Source organism: Macadamia integrifolia, unplaced genomic scaffold (genome assembly GCF_013358625.1).
Source record: "Macadamia integrifolia cultivar HAES 741 unplaced genomic scaffold, SCU_Mint_v3 scaffold2953, whole genome shotgun sequence".
NCBI classification, from domain to species: Eukaryota; Viridiplantae; Streptophyta; class Magnoliopsida; order Proteales; family Proteaceae; genus Macadamia; species Macadamia integrifolia.
In genome coordinates this window covers 24,952-36,615 of record NW_024869084.1, presented here as the reverse complement: position 1 = coordinate 36,615, position 11,664 = coordinate 24,952, and the positions used below count along the sequence as shown (strand labels likewise).

At 39.0% G+C, this 11,664-nt stretch overlaps 1 long non-coding RNA gene across 1 annotated transcript; it reads right to left on the bottom strand.

The window, feature by feature from the left end:
• Positions 1–246: 246 nt before the first annotated feature.
• Positions 247–11,149, bottom strand: LOC122067516. The gene is made up of 3 exons (XR_006136758.1): positions 10,727–11,149; positions 4,896–4,939; positions 247–804 (listed from the first exon to the last, which is right to left on the bottom strand). It is a non-coding gene; the product is annotated as an uncharacterized LOC122067516 (long non-coding RNA).
• Between the last annotated feature and the right edge of the window lie 515 nt (positions 11,150–11,664).

Below are 11,664 nucleotides of genomic sequence, written 5' to 3'. Positions count from 1 at the left end.
AGTCGTCTTCGAACCAAGATCTGGAATCACAAAGAAACACATCCAAGGACTACTGTCTATTTGTTTGTTCTCCATCCTACTTTTGATGAAGGCTGATGATCATTCGCTTTCTCATCAACCATAATCTTTGGTTTGCATTCCAAAACCTTGTTCAACCCACTTCATTTCTTTTCTTCGTACTCTCCTTTCCCTCCCACATAATGAGAAGCCCAATTGGAACACAAGGCACACCTTCGTTCTAAAACACCCCGTTCTCGCTCTACTGGAGAAATGCAGATCAATGAACTCGTTGAAGAAAATGACGAGATAATAGAAGAGTTAAAATCTACAGTAGCTCATCATGTGTTAACAACCTCTCCTCTAATTCACAGCACTGCAATCACGGCGATTTTCACTGTGTTAAACTTCCGGTCTTAACACCAACCCTTCCGAGGTTGGTGATGACAGTAACAAAGAACTCTTGGAAAGCTGTGTTGTTTGATGCAAAGAAATTGATAACGTTCCTTGATCTTGAATCTGTAAACAATACTTGATCAGAGGTAAACAACCCCATCCCTCTCTGGAGGTTCTTGAAGTAGGCATTGTCAAAAGTTCTAGGAGTCGTAGGATCCATGTTCATGGCAACTCTTGGGTCTACATTTCTTGGGCACATCTGTTGAAATTGCTGAGCATAAGTTGGATTCAGTGTTGGATCGATTTGATGGTTTCGGCCCAAATGATCGTTACCAAGTTAGTTGTAGATAGGCTTGCCACGAGTCGATTGGTTGCGTTCTGTGCAATCTCCGAATTTGGTAGTCTTGGCTACTATAGTACAATTATGGAAGAAAAAACAAACGAATTTGGTAGTATTAGCTACTGTAGAACAATTATGGAGGAGGAGGAGGAGGAGGAGGGTAAATATGTCTTTTTGTATTCTGAATCTAACACCTCTCTTGCTATGTTAAAATTTTGGATTTAAATGTAATAAATGGAATTTAAGGGGGGAAGACGTAATATAGGCAAACGAGGGGAGGTTGATGTAAATCACCCTTTCTTTTTTTGTACTTTTTTTCTTTTCTTGGCTACCAAACACAGCTAGCATATAAGGAAGAGCCTGGGAGGATTCTTCCTTCTCTAGGGCTATCTTATTATCTAATACAATAAAGGGCAAGGGTTTCCTCGATGCCCATGTACTCATTCGGGCGAAGGAGAAAGCCTCAAGCCAAATCTTCATATAGGGAGATGCCCCAATTGTGTTCAGGAGACAGAAGAGTGGGTAATCATGCAAAAGTGTTCCACACATTGTTTGTGTGCATAACGCTTTCCTTACGAGAAATAACGGAGAAAAAGTTTCCTATGCATATAATGTTCATATGTATTTTGCATAGTTTTTTTTTTCTTAGATACACTTTTCTCTCATTCCTAGACCATGTGGCCCCATGTGCATGATATCATTCCACACTGGCAATGCTGGGAATCGTCTCCCATAATAATAAAAATAGATGGGGGCCTATGGTGCCTTCATGTGTCCATCTCTCGCCCTTCTCTAGTTGGAAAAGAGATGTCATTTCATAAGATATGAGAGAGATAGACACAAGGAGGCGATGTATGGTCCCGATCAGAGAACATTATCCCTAATGACGAAAAACAGGGAAAAAGAAAGCCACTTAACCGCGTGGCCATTCTATCCATACATAGGGATGCAGAACATCACCATCCCGCTCATTTGAACTAAAAAGTATCAAACTTGTTGATATCCCTATGTATGCTCTCATTAGCCTTTATGCTGGAGCAGACGACACACGACCAATCGATCTCTTACCCTAATACCAATTATACACATGCACAGTCCCACTCCCACAACAGTAAGCTTATGTGCGGTCTAATTTCTTTATTTATTTATTCAATTTTGTTTTTTAATAGTTAATCCTTCTTTTTCTTTTTTTTTATTATATGTAGTAGTTAACTAGTTAGGAGAAGTAGAGGGAGGCACTTTTGTTTGCAAGATGAAAGGTAGTAGACAAAATCTAACACTCCAGGCCAGATTTGGTACCAACCAATTGTACATGAAAATAATATATTATTATTATCATAATGAACATGAAAGCTTAATTTATTTAATTTAGAATACCCCTATACATTGTTGAAAAAAAAAATTGCAGTAAATTAATCTCCTTAAAATTATTCATGCTCACACAAAATCTCATTCATTACTCCACGTACTTTGCCTCTGTTTTATCATGTTTGGTTGCAAGGGGAATTTATAGGGAGAGAAGTGAAATTTTCATACTTATAAAAGAAATGCTTGAAATAATTACCCCCTTTTTTTATGTTATTTTTACATCCGAAAGAACTGCCCAAGGGGACTTTACTCACACACACGAGGGGAGGGGGGGAATGCATGTGACATGATCAGTTGATCCCTATACCACAAACTTGGTGCCTACTCTACAAGCAGAGGCTGCAACCAAACATAAATAAATATAGGGTATTAATAAAGGTGACACAAATCATTCATAAAGAAGAGAAATGATATGAGATTATTGTTGTTATTAATAAAGGGGGTCGGACTCGGTTGGACTACAATGAGTCGGTTTAAATTGGGCGTATAGTTGATTAGTTCTGTTACACATGTGCCTTAATCCAGTCAAATTTGAACTGTTGTGACAGGCCTCGGATCGGAGATTGGAAATACGATCGGGTTTTGGCTCGCGGCTGCACATTGCCGAAGGGGTAGAGATGACCCCACATGTTCGTACATTTCATGCCTATCTAACTGGAGGAGATCCATACCTTCTGATCCTAGATGGTAAGTGACCTGACTCCCCACACTTGATTTCTGACACGCATTATAATTGCCGAAAAGCCTTGGGAATATCCAAGGGCAACCACCGTGCGAGACCAACCATAGGACAACAGGCTATCTTGACCACTAGAAACAAGCCACCGGAAGCAGCTTGGGCATGAATCCGGTGCCTATTTTCGGTGGGTCCATTGGCTGTTGTCGGGGTTTCGATGCCTACGAGTCTCGCCACTCGCATCGTAAATGGTTTCGAATGATCCCAAATCATTCTCCACACCCTTCTCTTGATGTGAACACTTTATGGACCTAAATGTGTGGGTCCTTGTGCCCCGAAACTCATTTTAACCCGATTGGTTCAAAAGAGGCCCAAACCAAACGGACCCCAAGGGCCAACTTAAGTTATAATTTGGGAAATGAGGAATGATTCCTCATTTCCCTTGTGCCGAACATAGGAGAGGAGAGAAACAGGAGAGGAAGGAAGAAGAAGGGGTGATTTTGGAGGAGATTGTGTTAGATACGGTAGCTGAGTCTCTAGCAATCTCAGTTAGCCTCCCCTCCTTTCTCTTTCTCCTACTTTGAAGTTTTTAAGTCCTTCAAGGGCTAGTGTCAATTCTAGTTGTAACAATCCTCATGTTGCCTACCTTCCTCTACCGCCCTAGTTAAGCATACAAGGAAGATAAACTAAGGTCTCTTTTCTTCTCCCTTGCTGGTTCATTGGAATCTAGCCTATATGAAGAATGAAGACTGAATTTGGAATCTAGCCTATATGAAGAATGTACCATGTTATAGAAGATTTTCTAAAGGTTGAAGTTTTTTGCCACATATTATTCTATCTGGCTACCTAATCCTTGTCAATTTTTTGTGGACTGATTTTACCATCGGAGATGACTACTCGATCCCTATTTTGGAGGATCCTATCCACATAGTCTACTGCTCTAAAGTTTCTGCATTTTTGTTGAACTGATACTCTGTTTTTCTGCCCAGTTTTGTTGTTATTGATTCTAGAATTTGGTGCTCTCTATCGAGCCCTTTGGTCTCATATTTTGGGGTTCAATATTATACCAATAAAGGTCTGCTCAATGGAAGTAAGAGGTCCTTCTAAACTTAGTGACTAGTGGTGCAAAATTACCTTGATTCTTTGTCTTCAGCCCTCGGTTTGAGTATCTTGCTCAATTTTATTACTTTATTAGTGCTTATGTTAATTCCACAATATATACCTGTTTTAAGTCTTGGGTTTTTACTCTATCATCCACTTCGATTGTGGGTTTCTTGTGTTGTTGCTTTGGTCAGTACTTATACTATCGAACCAAAATCAATATGCCCAAAATAAGCCTTTAATCACCTGCACAACCAACTAGTCATGAAGTGGTAAAATATCAAACAAACTATATAATTGGGGGGAATGTCAATCAAAAGTCAAAAACACAATAAAGCATAGTAAAAAAAGAAAAGTAATAATAATCTAAAAGTCTCACATGGAATTCTTTCAAGTTTAAACTAAAATAGAACAACAAATCATTAGGTGCTTAGAAGATTAAATTAAATTTAGCTTTATATTTATCAGCCTACTAGTATTAACATATCATATTTGCTTGAACAATAACCATTGTGACCAATTATAGCCAGAAAAGCCAAAAACAAGTCAACACAATAAAAAAGAAAATGAAAATGCAGAAGGAACATCTAAAGATCTGAAAGAAAGAAAAAAAAAAAAGCAAATTACAGCAACATTGAAAAAGATTTACTAAAGTACCATGCTAATATGCTCATCGATATACTTAACATGAACATTGTTGATGGACACCTAGATGCCATCAAGAATTTGCAAATGCAGATAAAGAGGAACATGAATGGCATTGTAGCATGACAATAAGGATTTTAATGACTAAAACCCCCAAGAAAAACTCTTCATGTCTATAAGTTAACCTTAATAATGAAAAGATACCTGAAACTTAACAAGAATGTGCAAAGAAAAATTCCCAATGCTGTTTTTTTTTTAAGGGGCAATTAGTGTATTTTAACATCTTTTTTTGCTCCATTTTTGCTCCAGATAGAAAAAGAATCAAGATTGAATTTGATACAAAAATCATAGATAGTTAAGAGGCAATATCACCTTTGCAATCATGTATGGAATAAATGATTGGCCAACCTTATTATCTGCAGGAATAAAATAAGGGTCAGTGTTAGCGAAAAAGTATCCAATAATTAAGTTTTTCTACATTAGTAATGAGCTTTGTTTCTTTGATATATTAATTTTCAATATATGTTTTTAATTTCCAAATTGTTAACAATATGAAAAGTTGTAATAATTCATACAGAGACAAGTGAGGCTTTTAATTTTGAGATTACCTCATTGTGATCAAGTCTGCAAGCACATATAAAAGACATCCTCCAAAACACCCTCTGTCCTACCACTCCTACCTTACCCCCTTCCCTTTCCCTCTCCCTACCTACTAGGCTAGTACCCCTCCTCCCTCCCCACCACCCCCTCACCCACTCCTCTCCCTACCCTTTTGCCCCTTCAGAAGGAAAAAGAAAACAGATTCCTAGTACAGATCATCTTTTAAAAAATAAAAAAAAAGTCATCAACCCTTGGGAAGAAAGATCACATTCAACCACCAAGGGAAAGAAGAAAGGTGAGAAGCGTTGGCAGTGGAAGGTGCTGGTGTGGGCGGCAGTGGTGGTGAGAGGCACCAGTGCTATCGGCAATGGAGGGCATTGGCTTTGGCGCTAGCACTGGCGGTGGGCAAGAAGTGTGAGTGGAGCGACGAAGGCTAGGGTTTGATAGAGAAGAGAGAAGAGGGAAAAAAGAATTTAGGTTTCCTTTTTTTCAAGGCATTAGGATTAGAATCCCAAAGATGATTCTAGCTTTGATACCATGTTGATTTGGGGAATTGAGCTTGTGTCATAGAAACTAGCCCCTCTTTATTTATAATGACAGAGAGAATGTTCTAGGATATTACACAGACCAATAAGACCCTAGAGGACTTAAGGGCCTATTTGGACTCTAAAGCATCCCTAAAACCCATTATTACAACAGTATTACACCCCCCTCATCAATCAAAAAATGATTTGAGTAAAGAGTGAGTTATTTTTTTCAAGAGATTTTTGGAGCTGTTGAGCTTGGATACAGGATTGTTATCCCATACATGATTTCTTTCTACTTATCCTGATCTGCTCTTATCAATTGTTATCTTATCCTATTCTCTTCTCTTCTCTTCTCTTCTCTTCTTCTGCATTGATTACAAGGTTAGTTTCTGAAATTCTGCTCTATTCTTTTGGTTGCCACTCTGGATTTTATCATCGCTTAAATCACTGTTATTGCCTAACTGAACTCTGGTTTTTATCCTTAAATCCTGCCATAAAATTCCACTATTCTGGTTTTCCGAACTAGAATCCTAGTACCAACAGGATTTCTTCATAATTGATAATCTGGCCGTCAAATTCTGATCCAAATTTACAGGATCATTCATCTATCTGAAACAGATCTTCGACCAGACTTTTACCTAGATCAAACTTTTCTTTATTCTGTTATTGGTTTTGTCTTGAAATCTGGTTTTATTCCATTCCTGCAATCCGGTCACAAGCTGGTCTTCAACTGGATTAGTTATACTTGGTATTACCTATGGATAAGGGTGGTATTGTCCTATTGGTCTTATAAGATAGCATTGAAGGGCATTCTTTTCTTCAACATGTAAGGGTATTCTCAGTATTGTAGGAATAATAGACGAGGGTATTCTTGGTGTAAGGAAAAAGTGGTAATAAATGGGAGAATTTATTATTCTGCCTAGCCTACACCTATATCCATGAGCAATAATCCCACCTACTTCTTGGCTTCTTTGTTGCAGTTTGTTCAACTACCAAAAGAAAAATGTATCTTCTAAATATAGTTCGTTGAACCACAAAGCTCGAACCACCAGTAAAGCAAAAAAATGTTTCTCCTTGTTATAGTTCATACAATCACAAAAAAGGGGGAAGAAAAAGGAATGAAATAGCGATGGGGTTGATGCACCATTGAACTACCAGAAGAGGATTGAAAACCCTAGCCAGGTCCAGGAGATGCAATGGCAGTAGCTATGGCTGCTGCATCATGCTTGCAGGGTATTCAACAAGCACAACCATGAGGAAGAAGAGCTAGGAAGCCAATTTCATCTTTGGGGCTGGCACCACCCACCAGTGGCTTTGTTTGAGAATCAAGGGAGAGGGCTCAGGTGGTTCAGTCAAGCAGCAACCACCGAAATCCCTGAAATAGAAATTAGACTGGCAACAACGTGGATTTCATCATGAAAGCAGATAATCACAATCAAGTCAGGTAGATTGGAGTAAAGGAGGGAATTGATCTCTCTCTCTCTCTCTGCTGGTGGTTTCATGGCTTCAAAAGCAGTGTCTCATGCCAAATTGTCGACAGGGTGGGAAGGATCCAATTTCAGGGATAATCCGGGTATCTAAAAAAATTCAAGGGCGTTAATTGTGTACAAATGGTCTACCGAAGGTACAGTGGACTGCTTCTAAATATAGAAATAATTGAGCGGAGAATAAGAATGCTTCTAAATGTAAAAATAACTTAGGGGGAAATAAGAAATTTTGCCTGATAAATAGTATACAAGGTAGTAAAGGGGGAAAATAACTATATATTTGGGGTAAGGGAAGTTTCTTTCGATTGTCAGATAAGGGAAGTATAGGCAAAGAAAAATTAGAAATGTGAGTAAAGCATTAGAACACCCAGGAGAATGGATGGGCCATCATTCTCAGAACAGAAACATTACCAAACGCAGCCTATGATAAAGAGAGAATGATTTGACCAAGGTTATCAAGGCGATAAGGTAAGCAATACGAGGGAGGTCTTCTTAAAGCTCTATTATTCTCTTTATATTCTGATCTATTATCAAAGGATTAATATTGTTGCAGATCATATGTTCCAATCTGTTTCTGCCCAAAAATTTTGTGCAAAACAGAGCAATCGGCCCTACTGGAAGAACCAGATTTGATTGTCCGATTGACCCAGTTTTTTGGTCGACTGTTCCTCCCTATACCAGTAAGGTTTGACCCTAATTCTGGATGATTCTGTTCTTCCAGTTGTGACATATTTGAAATCACCCTTTTCTTGTCTTTTAGTGACCTGCTGTGTCCAGAATTGAGATCGATTGCTGTGATTGATTTTATGCTGTTGTCTTAAGGTTGTGGATCCTTATTGCTGCTAATCTGAATCTCTGAGGGTCTTCTAAAGTTCTGGTTATGTTTATTTGATTTATTATTGTTCTGTCTTAATGGATACTGGTGGTCTGAAATCGATCAACTGCTGAAGTTGTTACTGTTCTGTTATGGTTTGTAGACTGTTGAAACCCAATTCTGGATCTAATAATTCTGGTTGCTTTAAGGACTGTTGACAGATTATTATTGGACTGTTATTACTGTTCACTGTTGGGTAGTTATTGGTTGTTCTTTAGTTTAACTTTCCTGCCGTTTTGGGTCTAGTTTGCTTGTCAAATCTAGTCCTACATTACATGGTTGTCACTCCAACTAATTGGAGCTTCTTCCTCACCACTGTTTGCTATGCTAAGAATCTGTCTATGAGATTTAAAGTGAGGAATAATGTCTCACCCATAAGCTCAAACTCGTAGTGTACCTGTTGATTTGGTTTAAAAAATTTTGTTGTTCTTGTTGTTGTAATCATAAACTAATAAGTGGAAACTATATGAGCAATAGTTCACAACCAAGTTTTAAAACCTGGCTTGAAACCAAAATATTTCATAATATTGCAAATTTTGACTGAAAACTAGTATGTTTCGGTTGCAGGTTTCAATTAAGGGTGTCAATTTGTAACCGAAACCTAATACCAAGACTGAAATTTTGACTCCCCTACTGATGCATTTTTTACATCCCATGTTTTTGAAAAATCGCTTGCAAGAACGCCAAATCAGCAAGCTGTTTACACATTCTATCAAGGGTAGCTGCTTCTAGGCAATTTTTTGGTTGTCTGTGCACCCCTACCTCCTATATCACTAAGCAATCATTTAGAGGCCTTAACTGGTGGTCCGGGCTCTTTCCCTCTCGACAATGAAACTTGTACCCGGTCAAAGTTTATTTTTTTCTGAGGGCAAGGGAACCCTGACAGCTTGTGTGGCCATAGAGCCAGCATGCAGGTTGATGGGAGATCGTGCAAAGGCATTTCAGCAGGGGCAGCATGGTTTTTTCACACCTGCATGTGTCTGGGCATAAAGACATGCAAGCAGGCAGGGTATTTTCTATTTTTCATAAATAATATGTTGAGATAGGGATGGTGAAACTTGAAATGGGTAGAGTAGGTTTTTTTTTTTTTTTGGTGGGGGTGACTGTTGGTCAGGTCACACAGGCAAAGAGCCACTGCCAGGCAGTAAAAGCTTGTGGTAAAATCAATGCAAAAAGTTTAGGTGGCCACAAGAGAGAACAAGAGTTTCCAAAGGGTTACAGACCAATGGACTTTGCCTAGAAATATCAATACAGATAGTTTCAGACTGCTTCTGCCTTTTGGGCTCCTCCTTCCCATCCATGTTTCCATCATCAACTATGGAATACACAGAAACACACACAATGAAAGCAAACCTGGAATATTAAACTGTAGCCCAGTAGCTAGTAGTACCCAGTATAATAAATATATGAATGCAAACCTAAGCGTACTAATTAGAAATAGTAGGGATTGAAAGGAAATAGGAGTCATCATCATGTACAACAGTATTAAGGTCTAAAAGCAAATCAACCCAACTCCACTCCAGGAGACTTGGCTGAATATAAAGCTAGTGTGTGTACCTTTTGAGGAGGAGCTTAATCAGAGGCCTTTTGACCCCAACGAACCTGACTCTTCCCTGTGCCCCACTATTCCCAACACTCATGCCATTCAATCAGAATATTCACACCAACCATAGTGACTCTCCTGAATCAATCCCTTACAATCCAAGGGAATCGATCTCCCCTTGTTTTTCCTACTGACTCTATCAACTAATTATCAACATAATATTCCCATAATTCATGCCAGACTTGTTAGCGTACTCCCACATCTTCTTTAAGCAAGGTTCAACAAATAAAAACTACAAAGTATACCAACAAAGAACGGTAAAAGCTCAAAAAAAAAAAAAAAAAACCAGTCCATGGCAAGCTATATAAACTGATTTTTAATAGCAACAGATCAGAGTCAGATCCTCTTCAAACCATGGTCGAAGATCTCTCTTGGGGAGGCCTTGAATGCCCAAAGTCTTGCTCTTATCTGATGTGTAGAATCAACTCAGATGGATTATGAAATCAGGCTGGAAAATAGAACTAAAACAGGGTAGCCGCAGGATAAGAATTCAGGGATTCTCTGATGAAATTCAATACCAACATAAATCGAGAATTAGAAGAAAAAAAATAACTAAATCGAACAAGAGCGGTGGCTCAGGAAGGCAAGAAGATCAGTTTTCATACAGTGGAAAAAGGGGATGGGTTCAGCCAGGGCGGTGGATCTCGTCACCTCGGTGATTTCACTTGGGGAGGCCTTGAATGCCCCAAAGTCTTGCTCTAATCAGATGTGTAGAATCAATTCAGATGGATTATGAAATCAGACTGGAAATTAGAACTAAAACAGGGTAGCCGCAGGTTAAGAATTCAGGGATTCTCTGATGAAATTCAATACCAATATAAATCGAGAATTAGAAAAAAAAAAATACCTAAATCGAACAAGAGCGGTGGCTCAGGAAGGCAAGAAGATCAGTTTTTCATACAGTGGAAAAGGGGATGGGTTCAGCCAGGGCGGTGGATCTCGTCACCTCGGTGATTTCATAGAAAACTTTTCTCTCTATTTCTCTCATCCCGTCACTCTCTCTGCACCTCTTTCTCCCCAACACTGTCCCCCCTTCTCTCTGCTTCTCTCCCTCAGTTCAAATTTAAAGAAACAGAAAACAAGAAAAAAATGAAATCGGAGAAAAAGAATACCCGTTTTCGTCGCCGGAGAGAAAGGGGATGGCTCGCGGTGGGTTCATCACGTTACCGCTGCTTGGTAGATGCGTTGTCTCTCTCTCGCCCTCGCCTCTGCCTCTGCCTCTGCCTCTCTCTCTCTCGCCCCACGCTTTGCTTCCTCCCTTGAACGCTGTCCGATCTCGCTAGTGGAGAGAGTGAGCGAACTGGCCGTCGTAAGATGAACAGTGTGCTTTTCAAATCTTCAGCAAATGGAAAGGCGGTTTGAACTTTGAATTTAAATCTTTGGCAAATGCCATGATCGGTTTGAAGCTAGTACTTCGGACTTCGGACTTCGGACTTCGGACTTCGGAGGACTTCTCTCTCGGCCAAGCACTACGAGAGGAACAGCTAGAAGTGGATGTGTCGGACCTCTGGGCTTAATCTCGCCGGAAGTGGATGCATCCGGCCAAATTTTTGGCGTTATATGTGAGCGGTAATGAAAGTATTCCAAAGTATTCATTGTTTTATACTTTTACGGTAAATTTGATGTGTTATTGAAAGAATTAACTAAATTAATTTCTACCTAAAAAAAAGAAAAAAAATCTAGTAGTTGAATGTCAAAATTTATATTCAAATTCAATCATTTACCATTTCATTCATTACTTAACCTTCCTTATTTTTCTTATGTTTTGATTCGTTACATTGTCAATCACGATTACATTGAAACTTAACAAGTAAAACTTTGGGATCTACGTGACCATGACATTTTAATTCAACATGATATGTTTTACAATGGATGTGTGATGAAATTCTCCAATATGCACTAGAAGTTAACTACATGATTGCTGACTAATACATCCAACAACCCAAGAGAGAGAGAGAGAGATGTACAATGCTTAGAAGAGTGAATAAGCAAGTGCAAACCAAGTTGTACATGAAACAAACTTATTAACATATGGATGAGAGGAAATAGC